The 19,070-nt window shown below is 43.3% G+C and overlaps 1 pseudogene; it reads left to right on the top strand.

Moving 5' to 3' along the window:
* Positions 1-19,070, top strand: part of LOC135550951 (rap guanine nucleotide exchange factor 6-like) — a 162,015-nt pseudogene that overhangs the window by 15,171 nt on the left and 127,774 nt on the right.

The following is a 19,070-nucleotide window of genomic DNA, read 5'->3' as shown; positions in this document are numbered from 1 at the left end:
GAAATAAATGATCCGTAACGTTTTGTTATTTTTAGAATATAGAGAAACCCGACAGGTTGTTCATAACTTAGATTATGACTTGGAGTTATTGGGATGCCAAAAACCTGAGGCTCCAAGTTGCTGTCATAACTTCGCTGTTCTCTTCAGTCTAAATACATTTCAAAACTTGGCAAGGTCTCTGCGAATTAGCTAGGTTACATAATGAGAACATTTTCTGGGGTTTCCATGACAACGTTAAGATTTGTGTTTTCTAGCCAATTACCACCCCCTCTTTTAGGGCTGGCTGGTGGAGAGATGGCAGCTGTACTGTAGTGTGGTGGGTGCTGTCATATACCACCCCCTCTTTTAGGGCTGGCTGGTGGAGAGACTGCAGCTGTACTGTAGTGTGGTGGGTGCTGTCATATACCACCCCCTCTTTTAGGGCTGGCTGGTGGAGAGACTGCAGCTGTACTGTAGTGTGGTGGGTGCTGTCATATACCACCCCCTCTTTTAGGGCTGGCTGGTGGAGAGACTGCAGCTGTACTGTAGTGTGGTGGGTGCTGTCATATACCACCCCCTCATTTAGGGCTGGCTGGTGGAGAGACTGCAGCAGTAGTGTGGTTGGTGCTGCCAACTACCACCCCCTCTTTTAGGGCTGGCTGGTGGAGAGACTGCAGCAGTAGTGTGGTTGGTGCCAACTACCACCCCCTCATTTAGGGCTGGCTGGTGGAGAGACTGCAGCAGTAGTGTGGTTGGTGCTGCCAACTACCACCCCCTCTTTTAGGGCTGGCTGGTGGAGAGATGGCAGCTGTACTGTAGTGTGGTGGGTGCTGTCATATACCACCCCCTCATTTAGGGCTGGCTGGTGGAGAGACTGCAGCTGTACTGTAGTGTGGTGGGTGCTGTCATATACCACCCCCTCTTTTCCATTTATTTATTTTATTTCACCTTTATTTAACCAGGTAGGCTAGTTGAGAACAAGTTCTCATTTACAATTGCGACCTGGCCAAGATAAAGAAAAGTAGTTCGACACAACAACACAGTTACACATGGAGTAAAACAAACATACAGTCAATAATACAGTAGAAACAAGTCTATATACAATGTGAGCAAATGAGGTGAGATAAGGGAGGTAAAGGCAAAAAGCCATGGTGGCGAAGTAAATACAATATAGCAAGTAAAACACTGGAAAATTAGATTTGCAGTGGAAGATTGTGCAAAGTAGAAATAAAAATAATGGGGTGCAAAGGAGCTAAATAAATAAATTCAGTAGGGAAAGAGGTAGTAGTTTGGGCTAAATTATAGGTAGGCTATGTACAGGTGCAGTAATCTGTGAGCTGCTCTGACAGCTGGTGCTTAAAGCTAGTGAGGGAGATAGGTGTTTCCAGTTTCAGAGATTTTTGTAGTTTGTTCGAGTCATTAGCAGCAGAGAACTGGAAGGAGAGGCGGCCAAAGAAAGAATTGGTTTTGGGGGTGACAAGAGAGATATACCAGCTGGAGCGTGTGCTACAGGTGGGTGCTGCTATGGTGACCAGAGAGATATACCTGCTGGTGACCAGAGAGATATACCTGCTGGAGCGCGTGCGTGTCCATGATGCCCTATTTCTAGCTGGGCTTTTTAGTCTGGGTTTTACAGACTTTTAAGAACTTGATCTAAGACAGACTTTATTTTTACTCCGTAAGGAATCGCTGGGTTGAAAGTCTGGACTTCGGGTCTGAGAAACAAGACTGCGACTCGTAAAGCTCCAGTATGTATGTAGGCTACTAAGTCTAGGCTAAGCACAATTTTAATACATTACCGTTCAGTAGTATGGCGAAATGTAAGCGCTGTAGTCCTACCTGAAAGCCAAGCCTGATAGGACCCCTTGATGGAGCGCTAACAGCAGAGAGGATTACCAGAGCGTTTTGACGCGTCATGATTCCATCCCACTGAAGACCGTTGGTCATATCTGACCTTACAGGCACGCATATGTCAAACCGTTAATGGAACCTCTCTTTTTTTTAAACAGAATTTAAGTCTCGACTAAGGATTGTAGCGTACTGCTACTACAGCCTCTGGTTTTTGAGTTGTGATCTGAAATGCTCAGTTTCTCTGAACATATTGTTTTAGGGGGTTAAAGAGGCCGTTGAGGTGAAAAGGGTGGCCTAAATGGGTGCATGACTCTCTTCAGTTGGCCCTGCACTACAGTTAGCCTACAGACTCGTTTCTGCTTGGGCGTACTCCAGGCCTAAAATAATCTGTATTATCAAAGCAGGGGTTTGAACTTGTAACCTTCCGGTTACTAGTCCAACGCTCTAACCACTAGGCTACCATTCAGCCCCAACAGGTATAGAGAGTCTCCTGTTTTTCTGTCATGTTTAAGATGCCAGTGTGAAACGTGAATGTATGAAGTCCTTCAGATGTTATTTCTTCACTGTTGACAGTACGTTTTAGAAGTCTATGTAAATGGATGTTTGTTCTGGAGGCCGAATGGGTGTGTTGTAGTTGTATGTACAATGCCCCCTCTATAAGGCCTACATATTGTATATTTTAATGTAGGCTTTAAATACCATTTGATCTCTAGTCAACAACAAGATTGTGCTTCTGTAGTGAGAAAGAGCTTAGTTATAATTTTGCACAGGGTCATGTGAGGAGCAGGCAGCATATGTGCCAGAAGGTGGCAGCAATACTGATCCTGTTGTACATAAACAAAAGGAGATCTAATTGGATGGCAGTTCAATTATGTGATCAGTTGAAATATTATTGCTGCTGTCCTTTGCTGCTTTTATATAAGGATAATGCTGTTTTTTCAAAGTTATGGGCGATTCAAGATTTTAAAGTTTTCTCTAAGCTTTGTTGAACAATTAAAGGTCAATACACTGCATTTCAAGTTTAGAATAATCACATGAATTCAGGGCTTGTAAAATTATATGTAGGCTAAATAGAAGCCTTACACAACCATATGACCCACAATGTAGCCTAGTGGTTAGAGCATTGAACTAGTAACCGAAAGGTTTCAAGTTCAAATCCCCGAGCTGACAAGGTACAAAATCTGCCGTTCTGCCCCTGAACAGGCAGTTAACCCACTGTTCCTAGGCCGTCATTGAAAATAAGAATTTGTTCTTAACTGACTTGCCTAGTAAAATAAAAAAATAATAATATAATTGGCTATTATTTTTTTGCAATAATCACTGATCTGGCTTTAAAGTCTGTCTATGAAAATGCAATTTTTGTTAAACATTTGACCAAAACCATGCACATTGTACATCCACTAATGACCAACTTCTTGTAACAGGCGTTCTAGAAAATGAACACTATCTCTCAAGCACAAGCCCACGTGCTAGTGAGTAGCTAGCTAATCTTTATTTCAAGTCTAGCCAACTTGGATCTATTTGCTTGCTAACAAGGTAGAACTGTTATGAATGGACCTTCCTGTCTGTCTCTGTCTGTTTGAACAACAGCCTGTTCACTGTTTAGATGTTGAAATCAAGTGGCCTACCTGGATAAGAAGATACTACTTTTTCAGAGTGAGAATAAGTTGCCAATTGCTTTAAATGCATATTTTTATGCTCATTGTACATTTATAAAACACTTGTCGTGGCTAAAATGCTGCTAGTGATACAAACGGAGCTTTAGTTTTGTTATGTTAATTGATACACTCGTTTTAATAGGGTCTGTTCTACATTTTGGGAGTTGAGACCTAGAAAGGGTATCGTTAGAATGGTCAAGTTCTCATCTATTACAGTAAAAAAAAATTTTTTTCACTGACTTGCCTGGTTAAATAAAAGTAAGAACACATTCTTATTTTCAATGACGGCCTGGGAACAGTGGGTTAACTGCCTGTTCAGGGGCAGAACGACAGATTTGTACCTTGTTAGCTTGGGGGTTTGAACTCGCAACCTTCCGGTTACTAGTCCACCACTCTAACCACTAGGCTACCCTGCATAAGTATTTTGGCGTCCGAATGTTCTTTTTTATTTTTTGGGGGCCAAACCTCAAATGCAAGTAGCGAGTTTAAACTTTTTGTTGTCAGAGAGAAAGAAATTATCTTTTGTCTTTGTTGTGAGTAGTGATGCACCGATATGACATTTTTGGCCGATGCCAATAAACAATATAAAAATATGTTGCAGCCTTTTAAGCATTCTAGTACAGTTAAATAGTTAACACACACACGGACGCAGCGGTCTAAGGCACTGCATCTCAGTGCAAGAGGCGTCACTACAGTCCTTGGTTATAGTTCAGGCTGTATCGCATCCGGCCATGATTGCATAGGGCGGCGCACAATTGGCCCAGTGTTGTCCGGGTTTGGCAGTTATAAATAAGAATCTGTTCTTAACCTCTTGGTGTTAGGGGGCAGTATTTTCATTTTTGGGAAAAAACGTTCCCGTTTTAAACGGGATATTTTGTCAGGAAAAGATGCTAGAATATGCATATAATTGACAGCTTTGGATAGAAAACACTAACATTTCCAAAACTGTAAAGATATTGTCTGTGAGTATACCAGAACTGATGTTGCAGACGAAAGCCTGAGAAAAATCCAATCCGGAAGTGCCCCAGGTTTTGAAAGCGCTGCGTTCCAATGACTCTCTATATGGCTGTGAATGTACCATCAACGAGCTTACGCGTTCTACGTATTCCCCAAGGTGTCTACAGCATTGTGACGTAGTTTTACGCATTTCTGTTGCAGAATAGCCGTATGGGGGCACATTGCATAAGTGGTCACATGGTGGCTCCGAGAGAGATTCTCGCGGAAAGTGCAGAGGTAGCCATTACTCCAATCGGTCCTAGAGAAAAAGGAATTGTCCCGACAGATATATTATCGAATAGATATTAGAAAAACACATTGAGGGATGGATTCTAAACAACGTTTGCCATGTTTCTGTCGATATTATGGAGCTAATTTGGAACATTTTTTGGCATTGTGGTGACCGCAATTTCCGGGCGATTTCTCAGCCAAACATGAAGAACAAACGGAGCTATTTCGCCTACAAAAATAATCTTTTGGGAAAAAATGAACTTTGGCTGTCTACCTGGGAGTCTCGTGAGTGAAAACATCTGAAGTTCATCAAAAGTAAACAATTTCATTTCATTGCTTTTCTGATTTCTGTGACAAGTTTGCCTGCTGCTAGCAAGGCATGCTAGGCTATGATAAACTTACACAAATGCTTGTCTGGCGTTGGCTGTAAAGCATATTTTGAAAATCTGAGATGACAGGGTGATTAACAAAAGGCTAAGCTGTGTTCCAATATATTTCACTTGTGTTTTTCATGAATAGGAAGATTTTGTAGGAAGATTTGTTGCGTTATGCAAATTAGTGTCAGATGATGATAACGGTCCCGTTCACGGGCTGGGCGTCACTGACTTGCCTAGTTAAATAAAGCTTACACACCACACTGACCAAAAAGTTATTTGTTGGCATGTACGTGTGTCCCCATTACCAGTAAAACCCAACCAAAAGAGCACACTTCTCCAGTGTGCCAGAGGCCATCGAAGGTGAGCAGTTTCCCACTGAAGTCGGTTACGCACCGAAATCCAGTGACGTCAAAACCCTGGTGTGGACGACGAGCAAGCAGATGCGCTTCCCTGAGACGGTTACTGACAGTTTCAACAGAAATTGTGGAAACCCACGGTTTCATCAGCTGTCCGGGTTGCAGGTCTCAGACGATCCCGTATGTGAAGAAGCCGGATGTGGAGGTCCTGGGCTTGGCATGGTTATACGTGGTTTGCAGTTTTGAGGGCGGTTGGACATACTGCCAGATTCTCTAAAACAATGTTGGAGGTGGCTTATGGCAGAGAAATTAGCATTCAATGATCTGGCAAAAGCTCTGGTGGACATTCCTGCAGTCAGTATGCCAAATACAGGCTCCCTCAACTTGAGACATCTATGGCATTGTGTTGTGACACAAGTGCACATTTTCGTGGCCTTTTATTGTCCCCAGCACAAGGTACTCCCGTGTAATGATTATTCTGCTCACTAACAAGGATGTAAACAAATTTGTGCACAACATTTGAGAGTAAGCTTTTTGTGCATATGGAACATTTCTGGGATCTTTTATTTCATGAAACATTGGACCACACGTTGTTTATTTTTGTGTACATATAAAGTGGGTAAAACGGGATGTAAACTTTATTAAAGTGACCAGTGTTCAATGATTGGAATACAGTATATACACTGAGTATACCAAGCATTAGGAACACCGTCATTACATTGAGTTGTACCCCCATTTTTAAAATTGGCACCGGCCAATTGACCGGGAGAAGAAAAATTGCGTGTGTTTCTTTTTATTAGATGTTATGTTTCTTATCACACGCGAACAGATACGGAGCCTAGTTTGAGTGAGAAATATGTCAAACAGTGCGAGAGTTGCTGCTGCCGCTGCTCTTGCTGTGAAGTGAAACTTGCTTCTATAATCTCAATCATAATGCAAGAATTGTTTAATGTAATAATTTGCTAAAAACAATTGATGGCCACGATAAATTGCAACTTTTTTCTCTTCAGGTAATTAAAACGCGATACCCATCTGCCATTCAAGTGGTTAGGCAAAGTGTGAAACCCAGGGTTGAAAGTAAAGGCAGTACGATCCAATACAGTGTCCTGGCAAAATAAAAAAGTGGGTGTACGCTGTACTGCCCAAAAAATGATCGGTAATGTTAAATAATGGTGTAATAACCTCATGTCAGCATGTCTTTTTGGTTATCAAAATGCTTAACTTAATGAATCAAAACAGTAGCCTATCGTATTGGCACCAGCGTAGAACATCGGCCATATCCTCAGTGTGGTGCATATTCACTGTCGTCATCATTGGGTCAGTGACACTTTCATTGGTTTTTGAACACTAATTTCCTCCTCCAGGTTAGATGGACGTCATGTTGTATTTGTGTCCCACCTTTTCATACACTGTTTTTATTGGTCTGAGAGAGTTAGGCTACCCTGTCATTTTACTAGTAGGCCTATTTATTTGAATTTGTTTATGCGTGAGTGCACTTGTGTCCCGTACCGGTAAGAAATAAAATCTACTTTCACCCCTTGTGAAACATAACGTTTTGCTTCATATAGTGAGGAATGTCTTACCTTGCTTCAGAGTAGCAGAGCCAAAATCTGTTTCTTTAACAGGATGACAAGCTGACCAATAGAATAGATACACTTTACTATGGGGATAGTAGATTGACAGGCTAATGATGTTGGTTGCTACTCATCTTGTTGGCTGAGGAAAAGTAAATGGGGACAGTTATTCTAACGTCTTCAAAGTGTGTGTTGGAATAAGAACCACGCACACAGTTGCCTGTTCCGTTAAGGTGAATTACCATCATCTAAATGTGATTCCTGACAGTATGAACACCGTGGATGGACGCCAGGTTTATGCACCCAATGCATATGGGTTTGGTACATTTCTCAAATGTCCGGAGCTACATTTTCCCAACAAAAACTCTCGTTGACTCCCTCCACATGTTCTTAGTGATTTCCCTTTATTTGAAGTAGCGTGCCAGACAGTCAGATGGTTCTGGCCTCTGGTTTTCAGATGAACTCTCAGAGGAAGTGTTAGTGGGAGGAGGAGCCCAGACTGGCACGGCTCTGTTCCTTATTGTTAAACCCTTCTGCACACATCCAGGACACACACACACACACACACACCTCCCTTTGTTTCTCCCCGTTCCAGCGTTGCCTGGTTTTCCTCTTGTAGCAGGTTTTCTGCATGATCCTTCCGTTTACTGATTGAGACATGATTTTTGTGTACACTACACACACACACACACAAGATCTGGATACAGTACACCATGACTCACTCACACACACATTCTGTGACTGGTTTAGCAAATACCCTCTGATTTCCACAGAGACAAAATGCAGAGGTTCAGTGTTATAGTGAATCGGTCCCTCTGCAGTCTTCGCTAACTAACACTTGCTGTTTTGCTGCCACACACATCAGCGTGCGTGGGAACTTCCGCTTGCCTGAAGCCACTGAGGCATGTGCTCCACCTGTTAATGCTAGTTGCCCATGGGCTCAATAGCTCCTCTGTCTTGCCATACCATATGTCTACATGGAGGTTTTCACATGCATTCTTCAGGCTATCTGCTCTTAATGTTTGAACAGCTGTGTTTGATATGACTATTTTAAAGACATTGTGTGTCAGTGAGTGTTTGTGTTGGTCTCGATTAAGTGTCAATTTGTTAGGAAGTGTTTAAATTTTTTTTTTACACAACGGATCTACAGGAAACTCCTCAATGATAGATGTTTGCACGTGCCCTGGTTCGCTTAGAGCTGAGTTGATACAATCAAATGTAGAAAGGTTCCGTTATTCTGTAGATAACCAGCCAGGCTTGTATTTAAAGAGTTGTGCTCCTAAAATGGCTGTGTGTCGACCTTGTTTGTTTTTTCCTTGTGTTAAATTGTGGAAAAGGGTTGTTTGACCATAATCTGTTAATCCATACAAATCCTCCAGTGTTTGTTTGATTCAGACCTTTGGTCAACCCTAACTGAGGCCCTGTGTGCCCAAACATTTGCACATTCGTTCAATACGTATCTGGGAGTATTAGGTCTATAGCAGGGATCAGCAGCTAGATTCAGCCGCAGTCTGATTTTATTATTTAATCTTTTCTTGCGCGGATGGTCAGAGGGCCAGAACATAATGACTAATAATTTCTAGACTGCAAATTGGCCGCAAGAAGCCCAAACACACGTTTGCTAAAACATAATCATTTCAAACCTTGTTTACATTTGTATACGATCACATCTCTCTCTTATGCGTGGGAATACTTGGGAACAGATTTCTTGAATTAAAATTACTTGGAGCTGATTTCCTGGTGTTTTTACAGTCTTATGTCCAACATAAAAAAAAAAAAATATTTTTAAAAATGTTAAATGTTTTTGCTCAGAAAACTTGGGGGGGGGGGGAATAAAACCACCTGCGGGCCAAATTCGGGCTATTAGCTTGGTTGCCACTTGTCGTACGCCTATTGAAATTGAACTTCAGTTCATGAAAATAAATAGCTAGCCGGCTACTTAACCACCCTGTTGCCTAAAGCTAACGTTATAAGCAAACTCGCTTCATCTGGCTTGTTACGCTCGACCAGACCGGGTTATGTATTGTGAAGCTAGCCACAATAAGGATGCGGCACAATAGTGGAATTTGCGGTTTGCCTTCAAAATAAAAGTATGTAATTGACAGTGATGCAAATTGATACAAATAGTAGAATTATGCCATACTTTTTTTTTGAAGGCTAACTGCATAGTCCACTATTGTGGCTAATCCTTATTGTGGCTCGCTTGACATGGATGGGTCTGACCACCAATAAGATCGGTCTTATAAATTAGGGTTATTTTAGATGACACCTGGCTATATAGTTAGCTAGCTAACTATAGCTACTGAAACAGAATGTCGTGATATTTGATGTGTATTTTTTTTTTGACACGCAAAGACCCCAACAGCATTCCGTAGAAATCCTGGTTGAGAATGAAACGACTGAACAAATGAACAGCAGCATGTAAGTGAAATAAATAGGTTTTGGTTGTTTTACTGGTAATGGGGACATACACCAAAAAGTTATTTTGTTGGATTTACGTGTGTGTAACCTTTTATTTAACTAGCTAAGTCTGTTAACAAATTCTTACTTACAATGAAGGCCCGGACGACGCTGGGCCAGTTGTGCGCCGCCCTATGGGACTCCCAATCACGGCCAGATGTGATACAGCCTGGATTCGAACCAGGGACTGTAGTGACGCCTCTTGAGATGTAGTGCCTTATGTGTGTGTTAACTATTTAACTGTACTAGAACGGCCGCAAAATGTTTAAATATCGGTATCGTTTGTTTGCAAGGAAAATATCTCGTATTGGTCATAAATGTCATATCGATGCATCACTAGTATACAGTTTCTGCTTTAGAGTAGGAAGACCCCCCCCCCATCGTCTCATCGCTGCAACTCACCAACGGGCTTGGGAGGCAAAGGTGGAGTCGTGCGTCCTCCGAAACATGACCCTCCAAACCCTGCTTCTTAACTCCCGCCAGCTTAACCTGGATGCCAGCCGCACCAATGTGTCGGAGCAAACACTGTCCACCTGACGACTGAGGTCAGCCCGGCCTGCCACAAGGTGTTGCTAGAGCGCGATGAGCCAATTGTGCGCAGCCCTATGGGACGGCCGGTTGTGGTACAGCCATGGATCGTACCCAGGTCTGTAAGGAAGCCTCGAGCACTGCGAAGCAATGTCTTAGACCGCTGCGCCACTCGGGAGGCCCTCGGAGACCTTTTGGTAAACCAACCACAGTGACCAGACCTGAGCTGCATTTTCAATTGCTTGCCCTACATTCTAAACCAGCCTGTGTTGCCTTGCCTCTGTTTGAGGTGAGATGTCTGTCTGAACCGGTTGTCTTGTCTCCTCCAGGACTTGCACACTATTTACTGTCACTTCTACCACATGGATGTCCTGTCCCACCTCAGGGAGCACCAGCTCAGGTCAGATTCACCTCCCCGTTCATCCATTACACCGACCACTCGCCCTACTTAAGCTCCATACACCAGGGCCTGTATTCATAAAGCAGCTTGGAGTAGGAGTGCTGATCTAGGATCAGGTTGGCCTTTTTAAAAACATAATGAATGAGATTAGACTATGCTATATGGACAGAGGTGGACCTGATTCTAGATCAACACTCCTATTATGTGGTTATGAATACAGACACAGGAGGTGGAGCTACAACTAGTGTCTGAGTCATCCACATGGCCCTTCCTGTACAATCTTCTGTACATGCATAGGACAGAGATGACTAACACACACTGGAGCCGGTGTGCAGGCCAGGCCATGCAGCTCTGAGACTGGCCCTGACATTCACCACAACCATTCCACATCACCAACATTCAGATATGAGAGCTGTCAGTCTGGTTGTGATAATGTATGAACTGGTAACGTCTTCTAATAATGTATGAAACTGATCGTGTCTGAAACTTGTTTTGTTGTTGTGCAGGTCAATGAGTACCTCAGCCAGGTATGAGAGACACGAAGCTAACCAGGTCCTGTTCTAGTAAGTTACACACACACAACCCTAAACGTCTGCTTGGCTTCTCTTACAGAGCACTGTTTCCCTCTTCTGTCTGCTGTATGGTTGTCTTGTCATGTAACTGTTGTGTTCTCTGTGTTTACCATTTCTATACTACCAAAGACTCCTCACACTTCAAAGAATTGATCCGTGTCAGGACATAACAGCAGACTTTCATCTCTTTAGTCTTGAAAGAAAGTCATAACGGCCTCTCTTCTGCTCCACTGCATAGAGTTAAGCTGTGTTATGGAAAGAGGGGGAGGGGGAGAGAGGCATACTCTTCATATCCAACATTGTGTTGATGTATTACTCCTTTCATTGGAATCACATTAAACTCTCAGTAGTTGAATTTTTGATTGGAAAAATACATCTCCCCATGCTTTTACACACACCATTACCCCACTCAGTACCATGCTCTGACACTGTAGGAATCAATCTGCCTCGTCCAATTAGGCACAGAGAACATAGACATTATAGTACCTACTTGGAGGTATTACACAGCCTTTGAAAACAATCAGGACTCCTCATGAAACACTAAAGCTACTTAACCATGTGAACAACCATGTGAACGTCCATGCAACCCACGTGCAGTACAGTCGGAAAGTATTCAGACCCCTTCACTCTTTCCACATTTTGTTAAGTTAGTCTTATTCTAAATTTGATTTTAAATAGTTTTCCCCCCCCTCAATCTACACACACTACCCCATAATGACCAAGCTCAAAAAGGTTTTTAGTTATTTTTTTAAAATGTATTAAAACCCATCATAAATTGTGCACAAAATTTGTGAGTTGAGCTTTTTGTTCGTATGGAACATTCCTAGCTTATTTTATTTCAGCTCATGAAACATGGGACCAACATTTTACATGTTGCGTTTATATTTTTGTTCAGTGTATTTAGCTATTAAATGATTTGGTCAAGCAATTCTGCTATTAGTTATAAGATAAACACAGCTATTCTGTGTAAAAGAATTGTTGAAGAGGGATGTTCTCAGCTTTGTGCAAGGAAATTTTATTTCTCAGCTGTCTTATTTTACAACCAATATATTGATATGGATTTGCGATACAGGGCGTACGAAATGAGCATCGGCCTCTGCGAGCACCTCGGCCTCATTGGGTATTAGGCTATGACCGCAATGTTTTTTTTAGGACATTAATAATGAGTTTACTGTTCGATTAAAACATGGCTACGTCCTGTGAAAAATGTATTTGGAGGTAGTGATTTAGCTAATGTGTTTTGAATTTCCACTTACCCAGCTGGTGAAGTGGCACCAAATATATTAGTGCACGTAAAGATGTTGACAAATTAATCTCTATTTAACAAAAAATATTGAGTCCTATTTTAACAGAAAAATATAACAATTGCTGTAATAGGTTGCAGTGCACATGGACATGTCTTGAATCATGCATTCCTGCTTCGATGAAACACGTTATTTGAATACCATTTCAGTAGTCTATTGCACGTCTTTATTTAAGCACTGTGAATGCCATTAGAAGCCTACTCATTTTTTCTATTAGTGACGGCGTGAACAATCATGGGAATATTAGCAGGTTTGTGGCGCACACGCAGACCTCAAAATTGCATTAAAAAAGTATTCAATTCAACTTGATGGAACCTGCAGATACCCCGTACCACCTCAAGCAACATTCAAGACTTGTTTGTAGGGCCCATAGTTTTTCCTGGTTAGATCACATGGCGAGGAAAAACTCCGGTCCTTCCTTTTAAAGTATGATGCATGTGATGTCACCATGCAGACGTGTCCATAAACAGCACTATGTAGACTAACACAATGTCTCTTGTTATCTTGTCTCCGTCTTCAGCGCAGACAGCATCTCCACATGCTGGTACACCCTCCTGTCCGGTTCAGTTATCCTCAAGGACCACATGTACTTGGCCAGATGCTGGTAGGTTCCATCTATGTTCCATTTATCAGCACACAGCCCTTCACCAGGGTTGGGACAGCCCTTCACCAGGGTTGGGACAGCCCTTCACCAGGGTTGGGACAGCCCTTCACCAGGGTTGGGACAGCCCTTCACCAGGGTTGGGACAGCCCTTCACCAGGGTTGGGACAGCCCTTCACCAGGGTTGGGGCCCTTCACCAGCCCTTCACCAGGGGACAGACCTTCACCAGGACAGACCTTCACCAGGGGCAGCCCTTCACCAGGGTTGGGGCAGCCCTTCACCAGGGTTGGGGCAGCCCTTCACCAGGGTTGGGGCAGCCCTTCACCAGGGCTGTCTTCATCAGGGCTGTCTTCACCAGGGTTGGGACAGCCCTTCACCAGGGTTGGGACAGCCCTTCACCAGGGTTGGGACAGCCCTTCACCAGGGTTGGGACAGACCTTCACCAGGGTTGGGGCAGCCCTTCACCAGGGTTGGGACAGACCTTCACCAGGGTTGGGACAGACCTTCAACAGGGTTGGGACAGACCTTCAACAGGGTTGGGACAGCCCTTCACCAGGGTTGGGGCAGCCCTTCACCAGGGTTGGGGCAGCCCTTCACCAGGGTTGGGACAGACCTTCACCAGGGTTGGGGCAGCCCTTCACCAGGGTTGGGGCAGCCCTTCACCAGGGCTGTCTTCATCAGGGCTGTCTTCACCAGGGTTGGGACAGCCCTTCAGGGCTGCCCTTCACCAGGGCAGTCTTCACCAGGGTTGGGACAGCCCTTCACCAGGGTTGGGACAGCCCTTCACCAGGGTTGGGGCAGCCCTTCACCAGGGTTGGGGCAGCCCTTCACCAGGGCTGTCTTCATCAGGGCTGTCTTCACCAGGGTTGGGACAGCCCTTCACCAGGGTTGGGACAGCCCTTCACCAGGGTTGGGACAGCCCTTCACCAGGGTTGGGTAGTAAAGGATTAACTGATTTAAAAAATAAATAAATAATGTAATCTGTTACATTACCAGCAAAAACAAATACTTTTGAAACTAGATGATTACTTCCAGGATTACTTTTAAAGTCACAAACGATTTTTGAAAACATTATTTGACACCTTTGTGTTTTGTCAATAACATTCAAATCAGCACTGAAAAATTCAAGTTTAAGTTTGTTCCACCTGAGTGAGTCTGACCACAAGTCAGAGACCACTATGATGACACACCAAATGTGTTTGATGGTCACCATAGCAACACCCACCCGTAGCACATGCTCCAGCAGGTATATTTCACTGGTCATCCCCAAAGCCAGCACATCCTTCGGCCACCTTTCCTTCCAGTTCTCTGCTGCCAATGACTGGAACGAATTGCAAAAATCGCTTAAGTTGGAGACTCACTAACTTTAAGTATCAGCTGTCGGAGTAGCTTACCGATCACTGCAGCTGTACACAGCCCATATGTAAATAGCCCATCCAACCAACTACCTACCTCATCCACATGTTTTTCTGCTCTTTTGCGCACCAGTATTTCTACTTCATCATCTGCATAGCTATCACTCTAGTGTAAATTGCTAAATTGTAATTACTTCGCCACTATAGCCTATTTATCGCCTGCCTTCATTTGCACACACTATACTGATTAATCTATTGTGTTATTGACTGTACGTGTGTTTATCCCATGTGTAACTCTTGTTTTTGTCGCACTGCGGTGAAATATATATATATTTTTTAAATAGAGGCTTTGTCATCAGCAATACCTTTCATATATATATAAAAAAAAGTTGGAGGGATACTAAAGTTGGCGGAAAAACGTATTGTTTGAAAGGTGTTTTATAGAGCAATTCTAACAGCTGCTCAGTCATTTTAACACACTTAAGTAGGGATCATGTCTGTGATGGAGTGCAGCTTTGAGGAGAGTGTGAGATTCCTCCAGCAACACGTGACTATAATAACTGCAGCTGCCAATAATGTGGTGTGTGTGTGTGTGTGTGTGTTGCTGATTGACTGCAGATGTCTTGCACACAGACACACCAGCCAGGCCCATTCTCACCGCTTATTGTTTTTTGTCTGCCTGCATCAGTTGGTCTCTCCAACACACCCTCACTCCTCTACTTTGTCCTGCCCAGCCATAAAACACAATCCTGAACCAATTTGTTTTGTGAGCTCAAGACTGAAAGTGTTTTGAAAGAGAATTTGCACATAGAACCACTTCCTCTACCCCATTTAGGCTAGTGCCATCCAATTTAATAATATTTCCAAGAGCTCCCTGCCTATAGACAATTAAGCCATGTTTACACTGCAGGCCTTAATGCTCAAATCATTTTAGTTTTTCAAATCCGTTTTTGAAACTGACTGTCCAAACAGCAAGATAGAAGTAACCACGTGTGTTTAGACTATAGTAATTTGCTGACATGGCTACACTAGTTATGGTAATGGTGGGTGTGTATGTAGTGGTGTACAGTTGTGGCCAAAATATTTGCGAATGACACAAATGATTTTCAAAGTCTGTTGCCTCAGTTTGTATGATGACAATTTGCATATACTCCAGAATGTTATGAAGAGTAATCAGATGAACTGCAATTAATTGTAGAGTCCCTCTTTGCCATGCAAATTAACTGAATCACCCCCAAAACATTTCCACTGCATTTCAGTCCTGCCACAAAAGGACCAGCTGACATCATGTCAGCGATTCTCTCGTTAACACAGGTGTGAGTGTTGACGAAGACGAGGCTGGAGGTCACTCTGTCATGCTGATTGAGTTTGAATAACAGACTGGAAGCTTCAAAGGAAGGGTGGTGCTTGGAATCATTGTTCTTCCTCTGTCAAACATGGTTACCTGCAAGGAAACACATGCCATCATCATTGCTTTGCACAAAACGAGCTTCACAGGCAAGGATATTTCTGCCAGTAAGATTGCACATAAATCAACCATTTATCGGATCATCAAGAACTTCAAGGAGAGCGTTTCAATTGTTGTGAAGAAGGCTTCAGGGAGCCCAAGAAAGTCCAGCAAGCGCCAGGACCGTCTCCTAAAGTTGATTCAGCTGCGGGATCAGGGCACCACCAGTACAGAGCTTGCTCAGGAATGGCAGCAGGCAGGTGTGAGTGCATCTGCACGCACAGTGAGGCGAAAACTTTTAGAGGATGGTCTGGTGTCAAGAAGGGCAGCAAAGAAGCTGCTTCTCTCCAGGAAAAACATCAGGGACAGACTGATATTCTGCAAAAGGTACAGGGATTGGACTGCTGAGGACTGGGCTAAAGTCATTTTCTCTGAATCCCCTTTCCAATTGTTTGGGGCATCCAGAAAAAAGCTTGTCCGGAGTAGACAAGGTGAGCGATAACATCAGTCCTGTGTCATGCCAACAGTAAAGCTTCCTGAGACCATTCATGTGTGGGGTTGCTTCTCAGCCAAGGGAGTGGGCTCACTCACAATTTTTCCGAAGAACACAGCCATGAATAAAGAATGGTACCAACACATCCTCCGAGAGCAACTTCTCCCAACCATCTAGGAACAGTTTGGTGACGATGTCTTTTCCAGCATGATGGAGCACCTTGCCATAAGGCAAAAGTGATAACTAAGTGGCATCGATATTTCAATATTTTGGGTCCATGGCCAGGAAACTCCCCAGACCTTAATCCCATTGAGAACTAGCGGTCATTCCTCAAGAGGCGGGTGGACAAACAAAACCCCACAAATTCTGACAAACTCCAAGCATTGATTATGCAAGAATGGGTTGCCATCAGTCAGGATGTGGTGCATGAGTTAATTGACAGCATGCCAGGGCGGATTGCAGAGGTCTTGAAAAAGGGTCAACATTGCAAATATTGACTCTTTGTATCAACTTGATGTTATTGTCAATAAACGCCTTTGACTTTTATGAAATGCTTGTAATTATACTTCAGTATTCCATAGTAACATCTGACAAAAATATCAAAAGACACTGAAGCAGCAAACTTTGTGGAAATTAATATTTGTCATTCTCAAAAACTTTGGCAACGACTGTAAGCTGATTGGTGGTGCTCTTGCTTCCTGTCACTCAGAAGTTGTTGTATAGCGAACAAAGATGACAACAATGCCTGCTATGGACGTTTCCTTGTTGCTTTGAATGTTTTGAATCGTAGTCATTTTACCTCTACCTACATGTAGGGTACCAGTAAGTACTGAGGTGATGTACAGGGATACACGGTCATTAACAGTCTAAAAAACAAATCAGATTTTACTGTTCAGACACGTCTTATTGCCAGTAATCAATTATTTCAATCGCCCTATGAAGGTAGTTTGAAATGTGGCTTGAACTATCCTATTCCATGTGCCTTTTTGTCTATTAAGACTTCAAGCTGCCAGAGTGAACAAGGCTTTAGTCATTCTAGATGGCACTGCATATATTGGATTTGAAGCACTGAGGTTTACACAAATGGAAAATGGGGACAATAAGCATTGAAAACTCCTGGTGTGTAGCTGAATCTGCTTGTTGGCAGCAGTTTGTCCTATATTAGGTGACCATGCTTTAGAGCAGAAGGAAAAGTTGGGCAATTATTTTGTTTTTTTCCCTCACCTTTATTTAACCAGGTAGGCTAGTTGAGAACAAGTTCTCATTTACAACTGCGACCTGGCCAAGATAAAGCAAAGCAGTGCGACACAAGCAACAGTTACACATGGAATAAACAAACACAGTCAATAACACAAGAACTTCGAGGAGATATACACACACCGCCCCGGAGCCACCGGACACACAGACCAGAGTAGAGGGGACACACTCCCTCCTTTAGAAAGGACCAACTCAAGCCCATAATGACTCTCTTCCCCCTGGATCTCTAAACAGACTCCTTCTCTTTCCACTGGATCTCTAAACAGACCCCTTCTCTTCCCCCTGGATCTCTAAACAGACCCCTCCTCTTCCCCCTGGATCTCTAAACAGACCCCTCCTCTTTCCCCTGGATCTCTAAACAGACCCCTCCTCTTTCCCCTGGATCTCTAAACAGACCCCTCCTCTTTCCCCTGGATCTCTAAACAGACCCCTCCTCTTCCCCCTGGATCTCTAAACAGACCCCTCCTCTTTCCACTGGATCTCTAAACAGACCCCTCCTCTGGGATATTCTGGATGTCATTTCCCCAGAGAAGGGGATCTGTATGTAGCTGTTTGAGTTAGTGTTTTGTCTTCTTCCGTTGTGCGTTTATCGTTCTATATGGAGTTGACCCCTAGGACATGGAGTTCTGGATGTGTGCCGGAGTAAGTCATTGAGGAGGTTTTCGACTTCTCCTTATGCTTGTGGACTGGTGCCGGCATTGGATTATTCTCCCTGGGAAAAACTCTGTTAAGGACTAAATGTTTTTGAATTCCCTGCGGGACGCACACATCAGCAAGATGCCATCAGGCCTGTGTGATTTGACATGAAAGCGTACTATTCATGTTGTTGATTTTAAAGCTGACAGATATGTACAGAGTAAGAAAGGCACATTTCCCCAGACTGAGACATGGCTTAACTGTGGAAAAGCCCACGGGAAGTGTTTCTTTCTACTTGCAGTTTCACTTCTAAAACGGATCCATCTTAACTTACCCCATTACAGGAGAACACAGCCTTGTTTAACACAACATTAAGTGATCCTGTAGCTGACAGAAAGGTTGTTTTCTAAAGTCTTGTGAAGTTCTCATGTCTTCCAATGTTTTTAATCTGGTGAAACCGCAGCCCTTCTCTTGTCCAGTGATTGTTGTTGATTGTCCGGCATGTTCAAGGTAAGCTAACACCGGGGAAGTTCCTTTAAATAATAAAGTAACATTAAAGTTTTTTTTAAATATTTTCTACTACATTAGAATATCATTGGTATTCCTGCTCAATAATGTAGACCAGGGTTAGGCAACCTCATGTTTCTGATGTAAGGGAAGACCAGGTGTTTTGAATTTAGGTAATCAATAAACTGCTCAGTTGGTCAGGTGTGGTGCCTCGTTAGAACAACATCCTGTGGCACTCGGGGTACAGGGTTGCCTACCCCTGACATAGACTAAAGGGGCTGTAGGAATTGAATTGACTGGCTTGTTTTAATAGTATGAAATGAAAACACTACATGGAGGTTAGCCAACTTCTCTTGATGACCCTACTCTCCAACCACCCCCCCGCTCATCCCAGATACTGTACATGCCAAAGCAGATTAAATCATGTGTGCAAGAGTCACCTACCCCCCCCCGTATGGACAAACGCACACAATGCCTCTCCTAAAGG

The sequence above is a fragment of the Oncorhynchus masou genome, chromosome 12 (genome assembly GCF_036934945.1).
Source record: "Oncorhynchus masou masou isolate Uvic2021 chromosome 12, UVic_Omas_1.1, whole genome shotgun sequence".
In the NCBI taxonomy this organism is placed as follows: Eukaryota; Metazoa; Chordata; class Actinopteri; order Salmoniformes; family Salmonidae; genus Oncorhynchus; species Oncorhynchus masou.
The sequence above is the reverse complement of the archived record's forward strand: the minus strand, read 5'-3'. Positions and strand labels throughout refer to the sequence as shown.